Source organism: Tyto alba, unplaced genomic scaffold (genome assembly GCF_018691265.1).
Source record: "Tyto alba isolate M040663 unplaced genomic scaffold, T.alba_DEE_v4.0 Super-Scaffold_10, whole genome shotgun sequence".
Classification (NCBI taxonomy): domain Eukaryota; kingdom Metazoa; phylum Chordata; class Aves; order Strigiformes; family Tytonidae; genus Tyto; species Tyto alba.
In genome coordinates this window covers 23,586,688-23,603,927 of record NW_024881262.1, presented here as the reverse complement: position 1 = coordinate 23,603,927, position 17,240 = coordinate 23,586,688, and the positions used below count along the sequence as shown (strand labels likewise).

Below are 17,240 nucleotides of genomic sequence, written 5' to 3'. Positions count from 1 at the left end.
ACGGCCTCGCGCACAGGCCCCCGCCCGCCCCCCTCGCCGCCGATAAGCGGCCGCGGCCCGCCGAGACCTTCCCCCCCCCCCGCCCGCGCCGGGGAGAGGGCAGAGCCTCCTCCCGCAACCGGTTGAGCAACCGCCGTGTCGCAACGAGCGGCAGCCGAGAAGTGCCCTCTTCCTGCGGAGCTCGGCGCCGCGGGGCGGGGAGGGACCGGAACGAGCCGTCGGTGGCGGCCGAGGGGAAGCCCCACCGCCACGCAGACCTGCCTGCCCGCCCGCGGGTGCCCCGGCGGTCCCGTCCTGTCCCGTTCCGTTCCGTTCCCCTCGGAGCTCGGGCCGCCGCAGGCTCCTACCCGCGCACACCCACCTGCTCGGGCAGCGGCCGCCGCCGTCTCCTGCGCCGCCCCCCAGCCAGCGCGGCGGCGAGCCGGCTCCCTCACGCCGCCACCGGCAACGGCCGCGCCGCGCGCTGCTGCCTCCTCCGCGGGCGCGGGGAGGCTGCCGGGGGTTACCTAGGCAATAGCTTCGCCCGCGGGTCCCGCCCCGCCCCGCCCCGCCCCCTCGGCGCGGGCCGCCAACCCGGGCGCAGCTTTCAGTATCGAACCGCAGGCGGCGGCCAATGGCGCGGCCTGTCCGTCCCGTCCCGTCCCCACCCCAACCCCCCCCCCCCCGCCTCTGTTTCCCCGTGCGGGCCGGGGGCTGCGAAGCCCCTCGCCAAAACCCCCTTTGCGGGGCTCGCCCGCCACCGCTGCCCCCCAGCCCCGCTCCTCGACGAAGAGTTTAATTCCCCCGCCCCCCCCCTTTGGCGCTCCCCGACTGCCCTTCCCGGTCGTGGTAACGAGTCCCGCAGGCGCCCCATAAAGCCGGCGGGGCGCACGGCCTAACCCGCCCCCCCCCCCCCCCCGCCAGGCTCGCACACCCCGGCCCGCGGTCAGGGGACGGAAAGGCGGGAGTCTGCGCTCCCACGGAGCAGGGCTGATCAAAGAGCAGCCTGCCCGGAGTGGCTTTTGGAAATCAGCAGGGAAGACCTCATTAGAGCGGCTTATTGCCTTGCCAGTGGTTTCCGTGAGGCACCCGCACTTTAAGAGTCTCGGTGCTGAGCTGTTAGGAATAATTGCGTTGAAACTAGTATGTATAAAAAAAAATATATAGGTGGTTTTCTAAGGCTTACAAGGAGCAATCAAAGAAAAGCGGGGTAAAATGTAACCAGTAATGAAACAACGTACTTTTGCATGCAGCCCGCCCTGTCCCCACCCACCAAAATCAGCAGTAACATTCCTCCTGCCTTTAATGAAAATAGGGCGAGGCATAGCATATCCTTGTCCACATTCAAAAAGAGTATGATCATAATATGCACGTTTTAACATCCCTATGCTGTATTATTAGTCTTGTCTATTTTTCTCTCTTAATTTTTCCAGTTATTCCAGTTTTGAAAACACATGGATTTACTTCCTCACCAACTTCATTTACCAATTCTCAAGGCACTAAAAACTCATTAAAGTTGGATTAGAAAACATCTAGGGGATGTTTAGCTGTTTGTTCCAAAGAAACAAGCCAACCACAACATAAATTGACTGGAAATTTATGGGAAGGACAATGATCTCTCCATTTATTTCAGCAAAAGGGATTTTTGCATGAATGGTGAGCATGCAGTGCAACATCCAGGCAAATCTCAGTGGAAGGGCAGAAGCTAATGAGAAACCTTGCCTACCGTGTGTCAGTTGCCTTCACAGACCATCTGTTGTGTGTATCAATTAATAGTTCCCCTTCCTGCTTTTAACCAGCTCTTTTAAGGTTGCCCAGTACTATAGGCATTGTTTCTGAGCATCATGCTGCTGCTTCATACCGCAGGAGTGTGGTAACTTCACTTGACTTCCCTTCTTCCTGGAAAAAAAAAAAAAAAAAAAAAAAAAAAAAAAGCCAAAAGATTTCAAATTAAAGTAACTGGTTTATCAGGAAAGTATACAGATCATACGAAGACAATATAATATCTATGGATCTTGTCCTATATAGTCTTTAGCTCAGTACATTGAGCCACTTGCCTCTTTTGTTTAAAGTTTACATTGCTACTGAAATATATTTCTGAATAATAAGGTATTAATGAATTCCAGTAGTGCAAAAAGTCCCAGATATGTAACTTTTCAAACCCTTCTAATACTTGTGGTTTTGACATCCAGTGTTCCAGATAGTCTTGGCCTAGATATTCAAACCTTGGCTCACTAGTTGGCCTCACTGATGACAAATGGTTTTGTGCCTGGAAAGGCTAGATAATGTTTTTTAGAAAACAGCTATGTAGTCTGGATCTTGCAACATTAGGTTATTGTTCTACAGGATCCAGTGCAGCCTTTGTAAAGTGTAAGTCAACTATGATGCGACTGATTTACTAGACTGAGCAGAGGGCTACAATCCAGAAACTTCAGAATTTGTTTACTGCACTGCCATCTTTCCAGTTGAATAATGATGCCTTGAAGTGTCTGGCAAGCATAAAGCCCCAAGCACTTAGAAACTGTGTGGTGTAGACAATTTCTGCTATATCTATGAGTAGACTTCAATGAAATTTGCCCACAGAGTAAGGCCATAATCCCTGACTTCAAATTTCCTTTCCATTTTGTGTTTTAATGTCTCCAAATACAACACTGGTATTTAGCAGTGGAAGTAAAGAGATCTCAATCAGTAGTTATTACCACACTTCAGATTATAGTTCATCAACTTGCATGATATTCATGCTCTTATCACACATGGAGTTGCCATGGCCAGTGTGTGCAATATGGACAAGGAACTTGCCTTGAAAGATCTTAAAGAATCGTTTTTATACCCTCGTGGCAGTGAAAAAACCCAGACTTTAAATATAATTTTAATTTTCAATTTCCTTATCTTTAGATTCTCTTCCCACCCCCCTTCACAAAACAACAAATGTTCTATTATTCTCCCCCCCAGGCTATTGTTACATGTGTTCTCAGTATAACAAAAGGGGTTTGTCTAAAAAGGCTGTATCTGAGTCATGTCTTTGCATGTGAAACAGCTGTACACCTAGGGCACATTCCTGGCCACTTGAAAATGTGTCACTTCCACCATTGGGGGTTTACATTATTTTAGCCTTGTGTCACTACAGCGATCAGAAGAAAGGAACTAACACACAAGTTGTCTTCGTATCTGCAGACTTCACAGAACTGTGGCAGCAGACCCAGACAGAGGGAGAAAGAAAATGCAAGTGGAAATGCCATGTGAAGGATGTTTGGCCTAAAGTAGAAAAAGCTGGTCTTAAAAAAATTCAGGTTAGTAAATCTAAAGGACAGTGATCCAGAACACAGGTGAATACTGGGCAGGACATGCTTAGAAATCATTTATTACAAAACTTAAATGCTCATAGCAACTTGCTGCTGTCTGATACTGTGATACAATGGCTACATCTACAAACCAAATCAGTTTGGGGCAGTTAATGCATAGGAGCATTTTATGGTGAATACAGAATAACGTAGGAATCTCTCATGAGTTTGGGGGTTTTTTTCTTAAAAAAAGAAAAAAAGGTTATATACAAAACTGTGCAAGCAATGGTGGAGAGAATAACGGTCACTCTACACCGCACGGTCATTTCTTTGTCAGCGTGCTGCCTACTGTCATCCAAATAAAAGGCTTTAGAACATGTTGTGTACAAAAAAATAACACAACAGTCTCTTAACCAGTCACTAGAGGAAAATCAGTTTGGATTATAATATTCAAAAAACGGCTTATCTGGAATTAACAAAATTTTCATTTCCCATTTTAAGTCCCTCCTTCACTTATACGAGAACAAAAACTATCTCCTGTTGTTTAAGGTAGTAGGGTGTCACCATTTGGGGGACAGAATCTCTCATTAGTCACTGAATTTTAAAAGGTGTTAATAAGCAAGCAAATAATTTTGGCATGACTACTTCAAGCCATGTGTTTAGAAAAGATAAATCACAAGAATCAGGTGTAAATGTCGAAGTCTATATTTAATCTCCTGAAAAGGAAATTCTAAGAGATTCCCAAGGAATTCTGTATGTTAAAAGTACCTTTACTAAGCCTACACATGATTTCATGCACTAGGTTAAAGTACCATGATATATATATAAATTATATGCTAGAGAAGATATGGTATGCAGATAGCATGGTCCTGTAGCAGTCTCAGCTGATAAATAAAAGCTGCCCTGCTGGTCTTGATCTTCTTCATCTCTGCAGATGTTAGACCAACCTATGAAATCAAAGCTGGCCATTGCCATTAGGGCCTCTCGGGGTGCACCCACAAGGCGCTGATGGCGTAGTGAAAAACTCAGCATAACATGCGAGCTCGATTCTGTAAGCATGACATTCCCCCAAAGGTGTTCTGTACAGTACGTTGGTTCCTTTTCCTGCGCTTGCACCAGTGTGTGTGTCTATAATAAGCTTCTCTTTGTTTCTCACACTGACTCCGGTGAAGGGGGAGGCAGCCGCAAATAATGGACCGAGTGACTGCAAATGCAGATGTCAGACAAAACGGATGCTGAATTTGGCTAATGAAGCTACAGCCTGCAGCAAGAACAAGCAGCTTTTAACAGTGCTTTGCTAAACCAAGTTATTTAATATGTGTAAATTTCAGTGGAAAAGTTCTCTGAGAACTTACAGCATATGTAAGGGAGCCAGAGAGGCAAACCACTCTGTTATCTACAGCAGCTCCTCAAAGAGCCAGCAGCACTGATACCCAAACATTCAGCATCTTGGCACTTCACTGTTCTGTTCCGGCTATGGAATTCAGCATCTGAGGCCTCTGGTTTTAAAATTTTAAGCTTAAATGACGTGAAGCCACTTGGAATAGAGGGCCTCTTCCTCAACCTCCCTGGCCTCCGCCGGCCGCTGTAACACACCAGAAGTAACAGCGCGTCAGCTGATTCACGCGTCAGGGCAGACAGAGCCCTGCTGTGAATGAGTGGGCTCAGCTCCTTCCCCTTTTCCACCCCCGGGCACGCTGAATGAGCTGGCCCACAGGAGCAGGTCCAAGCTGGAGCGAGGCCTGAGCCCACGAGAGCTCTCCTTCTGGAGCACCAGCTTCGCTTGTGATCCCACAGAACACGACTGCTTCTCTCGGGCTCCCTAGATCTGGGCCGTGGGCTAGGGGAACTGAAGGAGAGTCCCTCCACTGAGGCTGCGGGTGTGCCAGTAAGAGCTGGGGGCTGAACCCTCCTACCTCGCCATGTAAATCCACACCTAGAAGGCACATCGTCATATTGATTCCAAATCACAGAAACTCCATGATCGGGAGCCCTTAGGCAGATACTTTTAAAAGGTGGCATTCTGTCTGGATCAATTTATGCCAATTCTATTGTAATAAAGCAGCTATGTTTTAATATCACTTACCTGTAGACAAACTGGTTGAAAGTACTTAGTTGTCACTAATTCTGTACTATAGCAAATGTATATGTAGTTGCTCATTTTCTGCATCTGCTCACAGCAAACAGAGGTTTCTGGGCATGGCTGCACTTTACAAGACAGCTTGTTCATGAGGTATGTGGAAATCCATCTTGTATCAGCCAGTGAAGATCAAAAAAATTGCTCAGAATTAGGAAGAGCAAGGTCTTCACAAAGATCAACAGCATCCTGAAATGGCCATCTGACTGGGCTGCTACATTCTCTTTTTATATATCAATATCTCTACATGTTTTTTCGTTTTTCCAGTTTCCTAACACAGATTCTACAGAAACAGTTCCATTCATCAATACAAAATAACTTCTTTCATCAAAAGCATCTTGAATAGCTAGTGCCTAATAGAAGCAGGACTTCTGTCCACATGTAACCTCACACACCACACAGACAAGTCTCCCACCAGCTATTATCTTCTCTACCCACTCTATGAGTCTGACCTCATACCCAATATTAACATTTTTTTGTAATAAAAAGCAGCACTGGATTGTTAGAATTGCCAGCTTTTAGATGAGGCACTGAGTTCCCTTGTGTTATTTCTGCTGACTTTTCTAATCAAATATAAAGATCCCATGACACATTTTGACAAAAAGTAGGGCACAGCCGGCTTATTTATTCTTTTACTAAAAATAGGCTTCAGTGTCCAGCAGGTTGTAATGTGTCAGATAGCACTTGGAGTATAATAGCTGCTGTACCTGCCTTGGTACAGCTATATTACACTAGTTCATCTTTGCAATGTGCTAATTATGAAAATCAAACATCGGGCTTCATAATTACTTTAGTAGTTCCATTTTGCTAAAATGCTTAGCAGGATTTGACTGTCCAACAATTGAAAAGGCAATAAAATACCTTTTCATCCTTACAGAAGGAGTTTCTGACACCCTTCCAAGCACAGCGCAGCATGTTTTACATCTCCTGGGTTAATGGTATATTACTATTCTCAGCCAGAGGCAAAGATTAGGAAGAGATTCATTACAGGAATTGGAACACAAATGATTTAAAGAAACTCATGTCTCTCCCATCTTCTTTACATATTTATTTTCTAGCTGGCCTTTTTCTTAAGGCTATACTGATAACAGAACGGAAATAACAACTGTGAAAATTAATAATGATCATGAATGCTATTGAGTCTATCACACTTCTTAATGACCATGGATATGAAATACACGATATTATTACTGAGTTTGGCCTTGCAGGAGACTTTCAACTGACGTTTTGTCAAGTTTGCTTAGGGAAACTCATTGTCCAATCACAATGATGTTAGTCAGGGTTATCAAGACTTCATTTTGTGCAGAACTGCCATAAGAGAGAAAACACAGAGCCTTTAGCCCCTAAATCACACTGAAGTAGTTACCCTTTGAGTCAAATACATTTACTGACCTGCAGTACACAGTGAACATCACTTTCCAATTCGGTCATGTGCCATTTGCAAACCATGAAAGACTTGCTCAAAGCCAAATATTTCTTTATCTTGCACAAGTTATATGTCATATGCAAACCAATTAAAGAGATAAAAGCAAATGTGATATATTACCGACACTATAAAACACAGGTACTGCATTAACATTTCACTAGCCCATGGAAAACCATGATCAACTTTAATCTCATTGATTATCACACACACTACTAGAAAGCTAGCACATCTGTATCTATCTATACCCATGTATCAGGGCAAACTGAAAAAGTTAACGTGAAACTTTAAAAATCAGTAAGCACAAGACAAATAACATATACTACATGCAACATCATTCCTCTGAAAATATCAATTCTTAGCTACGAATAGACTATTATTTTGAAACCCTATTTAAAATCTCAGATTTTAACTTCTTCCCTCTGGTGAATGTGTTGCAATTTTAATACTACTTATGAGTTTCTATTTTTAACAGGACTATCCAAAATATCTCTAGCAGATATATCTAGCAAACATACCTAGCAGATAGATATTCAAAAGGCATTTATAGATTTCTTACTGAGGATGTTTCAAGTGTCTAGAAGCCTCTCTAATACTAACTCCTAAGTGTCTAATAATATCAGTGTTTATTTTGCTATAAAACTGTTCATCTACACTAAGATCAGTGCAAACAGAGTCACTAAGACACACTGGAATCAGGGAGAACCAAGAATCTTCAATGTTCTGCCGGAACAAACAGAAACACTTCCATCTCAGAGTTCTATTAATTTAACTTCTTCCCATGACCAGGAGCCATCAGTCCCACCCTCGCAAAAACCAGCACTCTGACACATTTCAGAACAGCACCCACAAAATGTTAATAACGGGCACTGCACAACCAATGTAGAAGAGATTCTGGGAATACTCCTAAAATGCCAGTACATCTTCTGAAGCAATATTCCACACAAACTTTTGTTGCTAGACAATCCAGTCATCCTGAATCAGGAAGACTCATGTTATTTCTAGGAATTATATTTTAGACAGTTTCTTCGAGCTACATATGCATCATCTTCATTTTTAGCCCTCAATAGCTAATGTTACTAAATCTGGCTAGAAGCCATCAAAAAAAAAAAAAATCCTTGCGGCAAGAGGAAAAGTATATTATCATTACTTTCAAAACTAACAAATTATGCCTGCCTTACTACTTTGGAAACTCCAGGTTTTTTGGTAAATTGCCTTTTACAACAATGTTTCCAGATATTGATTAACCAAATCAAAATATGTGTGTGTTTCACTCACTCTGTCTGGCAATCTATTACAAGTCTGAAAGCTTCGTTTATATGACTCATGCGCCTTTAGATTAAACAACTATGCAAATGATGCCAAGTCTCTATTTATCACAGCTTTGTCAGCGAAACAAATCATTCAGCAGGTGAATCATGAATTACTGTCTGTGTGGATGCTAAGTAAACACAGAGGGAAACAGGGAGATGCCAGCTTAACTTCACGCTTCTCAGTCTATTGCTCCTTCCCATCTCCTTCGCTGTATCACTGTGACATTGCTAATGTGAGCAGATGAACTCTTCTTGCCTTTTTCTCAACATGCAGCCCATTTGGCTGCAGTTCAGAAGGTCCTTTAGACACATCAGGAAAACTGAAGCACATGCTTAAGTGGTTTGCTCAGGAGAGAGCGCTTGCTGTGTACGCCTCTGAGAGGGAAAGTGGGGTTTCATTTCCAATATGAGAAGCACATCCTTTTAACCGCCTCCACCATTTAGTGTGCAGCTCTCCCGCTTGGAGGGGGCTCACGGAGGGCTTGTGTTGCAGTTCTGCTCTACAGTGAAGAAAGACTGACAGGATATCACTGCTTAGAGAAGGGCTGGCCATCTGGACAAGGTTAGGTCACCTTTGCAAGAGAACACATTCCAGCAGTTCATAAAAATGTGGCTGGAGAGCTTTTTTTTTTTTTTTTCTCCTGGAACGTACCTCATTGCCAAAGAAGGTAGCTATGCTCGGGAAAATATTCCATGGGGAGCAAACAAATTCTTCTGCAAAGCCATTCCTCCCTGCTCCACCCTGGCTGACATTACACAAGTTGAATAATGCATGTCAAGGTATTAAGTAACATGTAAACATTACCAGTAAATGTTTCGGCTGCAGGTCTTGGCTTAGCTGGTATTGCTTCCCTCTGTGATAATGGAAAAACAACTTCCTCAGTTCTTCTGAACCTAAAGTTTAATATTAATGAAGCATTTCCTACCAATCACCAACTGGAATCTTCCTCCTCCCTTATCTCTCAATATAGATTTTAAAACCCCTGAAAACTTACCTAACGGAGCCTTACTCAGAGATGTCCTTCTCTGAAAGTCTCTGCTTGGCCTTATAGCCTGTGCAATGCAGTAACATGATGTCCCAAGAATATTACAGTTCTAGTAATACATTTAAGAGCAAATGACAAATTCTATCAGAAACAAGTTGGGTTCATCTCATACCACCAAGGATGTTTTATATCAACTCTGACTTCCCATCATCAATTCTCCAACAATATTCCTCCTCCCAGTTTTGAGATTATGTATTTTTACATATTTTTTCCCAAGGGTGTGAGAGCACAGTGTTGGGAAGCCACAGTCCTTTTCAATCTGGTAGAGGAAATCCCCTTGGAATTTAGTATTGCTTTAGGCATGCACACTGTTTGCGCAGCATATGCCAGTAATTCCTTTTCCTTTACTGTCTATGACAATCCACAACAGGGGCAAATGTAGTTCTGAGCCAACTAACCAAAAGGGGATTTGCTTAAAAGCTAAAACATCACTGGGATGAAGATGGGCTCTCAAATCACCTCTGTGAGACTGAGAACCATCCGCCCCAAAGGAGAACTCTCCAAGGAAATTTCTGGGATTTTCCACTGGAATTTGTACTTTCCCAAAGGGTTTTCTGTAGGAAAGACTGACCTAGGGTCAAGTATCTGAGGAACTCCCAGGAAACAACACCAAATTCCACTCTGAAAAGTGCTTGGGCAAAAACTTTGAACAGAGCTGTTAAGTCGGAAGGCAAAGTCATGCATTTTCTATAACTTCTTTCCAAGTATAAATTATTTCTTTTAATGTCTGTTAGCTGCACAGGGCTGAGAGTTATGGGGCGAGTTGGATTGTTCTCCTCCACATGAATGAATCATTTTCCTGAAAATTAAACTTGCAGCCCAGCTGAGGACATGACAATGGCAGCGCTGAACACTACTTACAACCAAGGGTCTCACTGATCCCGAAAAATCTTTCTCAGTACACAAAGATGCTTGAGGAGGAAAAAGCTCAACTGATCTTCCAGGCTGAAAATATGGCAAACTAACACTGGGTTTTAATGTAGTTTTGACAGGAGTTCATAAGCAATGGGAATCCTCTGGCGTAACAAGACATAAGAATATTGAAAAAAACAGGAGATTAATAACCGGTTTTGATATTTACTGATCATTTGGCTCCAACACAACTCTCTGGAAGACTGTCTTAAAGTGAAGCTAGTTTCCCTGGGCTTCATTACTGAGTTGCAACAAGACTGCTCTCCGAGACAAACTTCATCTAGTAAGAAATATGCTCCTGTTTGGGCAATATATGGAAAGCAGAACTAGCATGGAACAACCTCCTCCAAGCCCTCTCGTTCCCCCTGCTTACAGCAGCAGCCTTTTTTGCCCCATCTCCCACATCTGGATGAGAAGTAATGGGCTAGCAGTACTGAATATCACAGCTCCCAACCCCAAGGCCACCAGCTCTTAGTAGGCTACCTACCTCTGTACAGTAACTGCAGCACTGGTATCAGTGACTGTTCAAAGAAAATAAAGCACAGGGAAACAGAAATTATGGCCACCATGGTAAAATCAGATCACAATAACATAAAAACTATTGTGCACACCTCAGTAACTCATGCGAGCCTATTTTTATGTCTGGGCTGATCAGGACAGGCACAAAGCAAAAAACCATGCCAGAACGAGCCTGTCCTGCTCAGAAAATTGTTTCCAGCAACGCAGCAATGAGTTGATGATTGCATTACAGCTATCATAGGAATGCCAGTGCCCAGTAAGGAGTGTTTTGAAGAAAGGTTTTTGAATGCTACTTCCCTGCTGCTTTTAGCTCCCCCACAGAAGAGGAACTATTGGAAAGACCAAGCCACCCGCAAACACCTTTGGAGAAAGCTTTGGCTAGCCACTGCTGCTTTCCTAAGAAAGAGTAACTCAGTGCATTCTTAATTCTTCTTTATTTATTTATGTGAAAAGCTGTTTATTTTTCAGTCAGGGCACTGAGGCCAGCAACGCTCAAGTATAAACTCCCTATACTGGGAGGAATGTGATGACAGCAAAAGAAATGCATTTCCACTCTCCTTTTTCCCCTCCACACACGCAGAACCATCTGCAAACAAGAAACGTGTCCCCCAGCTCTTGCCCAGAGACGTCTCTCCAGGGCTGTGATACTGCAGAGAGAAGAGGGGGCTTATTGGCGTGCACATTGCACACACGTCTGGATGTATATAATCCACACCCCCCTGCAACTTCACGGCAATTTGGCCTTCTAACTCTTAATACATGCAAGAAATGACAGACCTCAGCCTGGCACCCACCATGCTCTCATCGTCCCAAAGCAGGGTCCGGCAGGACCGCAGCTGCCCCCGCGCAGCAGCGCAGCCTCCTGACCCTCTTTGCACCAGCCCCGTACACAACATCCCACCTGGGAGCTGGGAGCAGACTCATTATCCAGCAGGTAACAATGACTATGGAAGGCCGAGACTGGATGGCAATGAGAGCCCATACACGTTTGGCATATGGAAGTGTTTACATACCTGTCTCCCTATAGATCTGTATCCTTACTATTGTGTGCTAACTCGCAGAGCTTTGAGCAGAGGACTTTGGCAAGCCTGTTTCAGTTGCAGTGATCCATATCTTAAACTACGGTGAGCTGCTAAAGCAAAGCAGTGATGTAATGCCATTAAACAAGAGCACGTTGCCTTTAACTATCCCATGCGAATCCAACAGCATTTCTAATGCCACCGTACAACTGGTATAAACACAGAACCATTTAAACTGAAACCTCAAACACATCCTTACCCTGTCACTAAACTATATGTAAAATTTCTTTTGCCAAGTACAACTTTCAATTGACTTTCAGTCAATCAGTTACAGAGTGGACTAGAGGGGTGATTCACAACAGCAAAACATATCAAGTATCAGCTCTCGTGCACCTTTAAAAAGGCCATCTTTGTTCTCAAGCACCGTTAACAACAAATGGGTCCAATACCTAGAATGGCCACAATACAGAAAAAGAAATCTCTACACTGTAGTGAAAAAATAAAAAAAAAATACTATTTGTGAAATACACATGTATGCTTAAAAACCATCCTATGACAACTTCTTCATAGAACATACCCAAAATAAACTCTTACAACACTATAATTTAACATTAGTGCTTTCATTTGATATTTTACCTTAAAAATGTATACTTAACCTTTAAATCTTGACTCTAATGCTAAATATTCCTTTGAGAAAAAGTCTTAAGTAAAGTATTAGAGAGATGAGTACCTCATCTTTTCTAATCTTAGTCACATCTCAGACTACCATTAAATGTACATGTTAAAACGAAATACACATAGATATGGAAAATGAGGTCCTGTTACAGTACGTCGGGTTTTCTGTCAAAGGATATGCCATTACACTTTGTGGCTTAATCATTTTATGCAAACCTAAGAATTGATGATGCTCAGCTAAATTGTCATTTACCTTGAAAAACTGAGCACGATTTTCTTTTGTTGTTTTCTCTCCTTCTCCCACAATGACAGCTGAGGGAATAGACATGCAGTTCTACAGTGGCTTGGCCATATGAACTCTATTAAAAAACTGATTAGTTGAAGTTGTTAAAGATCAGGTGATAACCATCCTTAAAAGATGAAAAAATATGAACAAACCCTAATTAGTATCTGATAAAGAAGTGGGGCTGTTGCACTGCATAAACCCTGAATTAGAATAATAATGTAGGGAGGCTCAACAAAAGATGCTTTGTGTTTCTCATTAGAGCCAGTAACAACTCCTCCGGGGGCTGTGCCTTCCACCACTGGAAGCATGCTGAGTGCTGTAATAGTGTAATACTGTTTTTCCACGCCCTGCTAAGGTACACCTGAAAGACACTTTTGTAGTATAGTTTAAAAGGACAAACCAGTGTCCCATGCTACACATCCTGCCTGAAACAAAGCATTTTGAAATAAAACCTGGGCAAACCCTGAATAAACTGCACCCCCGGTAAGATAACTCTTAACTGAACAGTCAAGCACACATTCAGAGAGCACATGCAAGACTTACCACGCACTGGGTGCACCTGTGGCATTGCCTGCAGACTATCAGAAACCTCAGCTGTCATAACATTGCTCCTCCCAGTCTTTACACTAAAAATGAGTTCTCTCTGCTACCTGCATTTTGTACTGATGGGAATACGCTGCTGCAACCGATACACGCGTGACCGATTCACTCAGCAGCAAACAACTAGATTGCATATTAGCAAAGTGCTTTGCACTTCACAAATGATGTCACACAAACGCACTAGTATTAGACTGAAGACTACTAAAGTCAGAAGACTACAAACGAGTGCCTGTGTGACAAGTTTATTGCCAGTTCTGCATTACCACGGTTGCTTCATTCAAGTTCTTTGACACATATTGAGATGCTGAGTATCTTAATTAACAATCTCCCTTTTTAATGCACAGAAAATCACAATTTGTTTCGCACTCTGGGTCTGTAGTGATCGATTCCACATACCCACACATGTAACTTTACACACGTGAGCAATCCTGCTGAATTCAACCATTTTTCCAACCCCGTCCGTGCTCAGCGTCTGTCAGGTTCTGTACATTTTGCCCTTTTCCAATTCATCCCATCTGTTTATAGCCTTTCCATCTAGTCAACTATAATTTTCCGAGGTTTCAAATTCACCTTCTTCCTTTCAGTTTTTCCTATCTGATGTACATTGTAATGATATTAAGGGGAAATTTATTAAAGAACTAGCTTAACTCAATTTCTTTCCACAGTGTTTCTCCAAGCTGGCTGGCTGAGTGTGACCTTTTCAAAGGTATTTGGCAGAGGCCTGTCATTTGTCAAGTTATTTTTCCTATTTTTGTCACTGTGAGTTTTAAAATTGGTATCAAATGATTTTCATTACATCAGATAAAAAAAATGCTCTCTAGCTGAGCTGACATCTTTTAGTCTAACTCCTTAAAACTGCATGAGACAAATGAAGTACATGGTGGAAAAACACACACAAAAGTCTGGTTTGTAGCCAAAATTCCACCTAGACATAGAGCAGGAGGGGGAGAAAAATTACATCTCTTGAACAGTATTTCCCAAGTGTTTGTTAAGAATTGTTTTCTGTCTTAATCTCAAATCAACAGTGGTCTCAAATCAAAAACGCCAGATCTGAGTTCAATGAGATCTGTTGAAAATATAATGGGACAACAACTCATTCTGCTGCCCTGCCATCTCCAATAAGTTATGTGTCCACGGCACATGCAGACCAAGTTGCTTGTTTCTTACAGCTTTTCTTAATCACTGATTGGTGTGTTGGTTCTGGATGCTAGGGTGGAATCAGAAGACCAGTTCAAATATCTTTTTACAGTTACCGCTAAATCATAACTATTTTAAAAGATTGAGTATGACAGGTCAGAGAGAGGAACAAAGAGTTTTATTCATGGAAAATCTTACTAGCCTTCAAAGCAAGTCATATGAGAGATATATGAATACGTATATTTTTATAGCTTGTGCCTAAATTAGAAACAAGATTAAAAATCTCCATGTCCCACATGAATTCCTTTCCTTCTCTCCACATTCTCATATTAATTTTGGATGATACACTGCCCCTTTATTTTTTTGCCTCCTCTTATCCCTTGTCTCTCCACTCTTCCCATCCTATTGCATCTTGACTTGATATTCACTTGTAACCACTCGTTGGATTCAGAGATGCGATGCACCAAGTTCTGGCATTTTGGAAATCTGGCAATTCCCAGCTATGAAAAGACCTTCCCATCTTGCCTCCCCCAAACAAGCCATTAATAAAAAACACAGGAGGAAAAAAACAAACAGCAAAACATAAGAACACTTACAATTATGGGGCTATCTGTCCCGAGTTTTCCCAGTTTAAGACAGAGTGGTCAAACTACACTGCCAGAAGCCAGTAACCGATGCAGTTTAAACTGTCTAGGATTATTTTTAATATTTTAGTTCCAGGAAGTATGCAGAAACCCTAACTGGCAAATGTGCCAGAAATACCAAGGGACAAGGCTGCCTTCTCAGGCGACGTCTGAACTCATCAGCTTTGCTGCGGGTTGTGACTCAGTTATTCTATCTTAATGAACCTGCCTATGCCTCCCCGTAGCTGCTTCAAAATAACTGTAGTAGCAGAATATTCAATACTTACACTGGCTCGTATTTTAGAGGTGAAGAAAATAAGAACATCCCATGTATGCCATGTGCTTCTGTTACTACACTGCAGTTTCACAAATCTGTAGAGCTTCAGAGAGCAAAAGTACTGCTGGTCTGCAGCCTGAGGGCTGGCTGCAGCACCGCTGCCACCCACCACTGCCCGAGGAGCCCAGCGCCTTGGTGGAGCTTGGGCTAGCAAAGGCAGACAGCTGAGCTCCAGGCAGAGCCCTGTGGAAGGAGCCTTCCTTCTGGTTCACTTATCACCATGACATGTTTGAGAAAAGCCCGGCGTATGTCCCCGCTGCTTCACTTTGCAGGTGTCTCATCTGTCGGCTAGATCCTGTTTTGGATCCGAAGGCTTTGGAGCTGTTTTCTTTATATGCTATGTCCTCACCCCGCTATGAAAGGTGGACAGTCTTACAGGGGCACAGTCACTGCCAGCTCCCTCAGATATCAGTACAGCAAGGTGAGCGGTGCTGCGGCTCTGACAGTGCATCTCTAGGGGACAAGGGGAAGCAGCACTTGTGCACCCAAATGTCAATATTCAAAACAAATGGTGCCACACATCCAATAATGGCCCAACAAAATGAGTACAAAGCCGGAATCTAGCTCTCCTAAGCAAGCTGTGTTCAAATATGCTTCATAATAAGGTAAGAAATATGCCTATTTAATGCAGTAGACATGAGTGAGAAAAATTGTCTGAGGCAAAAGTCACAAGGAAAAAGGCCATTTCCTCACCCTCTGACTTTTGGAACAAGACCAGGACAAGCTAACTGGGTGAGGCAGGAGTGCTAGCCACTCAACCAGCTGAACGGCTTGGGGGGGTGAGAGGGTGGGGGAGGTGAAAGAAAAAAGAAAAAAAAAAAAAGAAGAAAGAAAATGAATGAAAATGGTTTCCATGTGAATACTTAGGGCCATCCAAAGCAAGCACCTCTGTTAGAAACCACTTCTGCACACCTGCTGAATTGAAGTTTTGAAGTCAACCAAGGCAGTCGTTTTCTGAGATGTAGTAAAATACAGACAGAAACTTTTGACTTGGAAAGAAGAGATAATGAAAGCAAAAGGCAAACTTCTAGCTGGATTAAAAACTCTGGCTAGAAGGACAACAACCTCTCAAAGAGGTGAAGGAAGCCACAGCAGCTACTTGGCTCTACATCCACAGAAATCCAGAATTGAAACCAGACAGTTAGGTATCTCTAAATGGTACCAATTGCTTTATTGGGAGGTATGAAGAAGTTTACAGACTCAGAAGATTGCAATCTCCCTTGTCATACAGGAAAGGAAAATCGTTTTTTTTTAGAGGAACTCAGAGTTGCTCAACTCTAATTAATCTTCTGAAACAGGAAATCCCTGCCAACACAGGTGGAACTATAATACACTGGCTGTGCAGCTGGGGAACATGAAAAATGGGATTTCCGTGTTCCCACCTCACTCACCAAAAACAGAGAGTGAACACTATAAGTAAAACATGCAGCTGAAAAATCTGAAAAAAAGCAAGCAAGTAAAAAAATTGAAAGGACTGTAAAAGTCACTTAGGTCATTCATAAGCAAATTCCCTACAGTAGTAACTAAGGTTGAGCCCTTCTGAGGGAGCTACCATCACTTTGAGAGCTTAGTTACAGGGCAAAGGAAATTAATCTGCATCTGTATTTTAGGAAACAGAAGTTGAGAGGACACTGTGGCAACTTCTGATGGCACCAGTACTCCTGAAGGAGCCCTGTAATGTGTACTGACAATACCAGCTTCTCTCAGCAATCTCTCTGTTCTCTATAGTTGGTATTTTTAAATACAGTTTAGGCTGTTACTTGCTGGACATCATCACAACAGATGAATGGCAGGATAGAAATTTCTTTGCCATTGAAATGTTACTCGAGTTAAAAGTCAAGACAAGAAATAGACATTCCTTTTTAGTATTTACTTGTCTGAAGCGTTTTAATTGTGGAGGCATGTAGAAAAGAGGGATATAAACAATTATTTACATTACTACACATTTCTGCC

General features: G+C 42.8%; 1 protein-coding gene across 5 annotated transcripts in view; it reads right to left on the bottom strand.

Annotated features, from left to right (window-relative positions):
* PIK3CB (phosphatidylinositol-4,5-bisphosphate 3-kinase catalytic subunit beta) overlaps nt 1–17,240 on the bottom strand; it is a 111,057-nt gene that overhangs the window by 82,991 nt on the left and 10,826 nt on the right. For 4 of the 5 annotated variants that reach the window (XM_033001622.2, XM_042799203.1, XM_042799190.1 and 1 more), the window contains exon 2: nt 1,706–1,878. The gene's annotated coding sequence lies outside the window, so the exon portion shown is untranslated. Of the gene's footprint in view, nt 1–361; nt 488–1,705; nt 1,879–17,240 lie in introns of those variants that run through there. The other variant, XM_042799182.1, reaches the window with a different exon arrangement.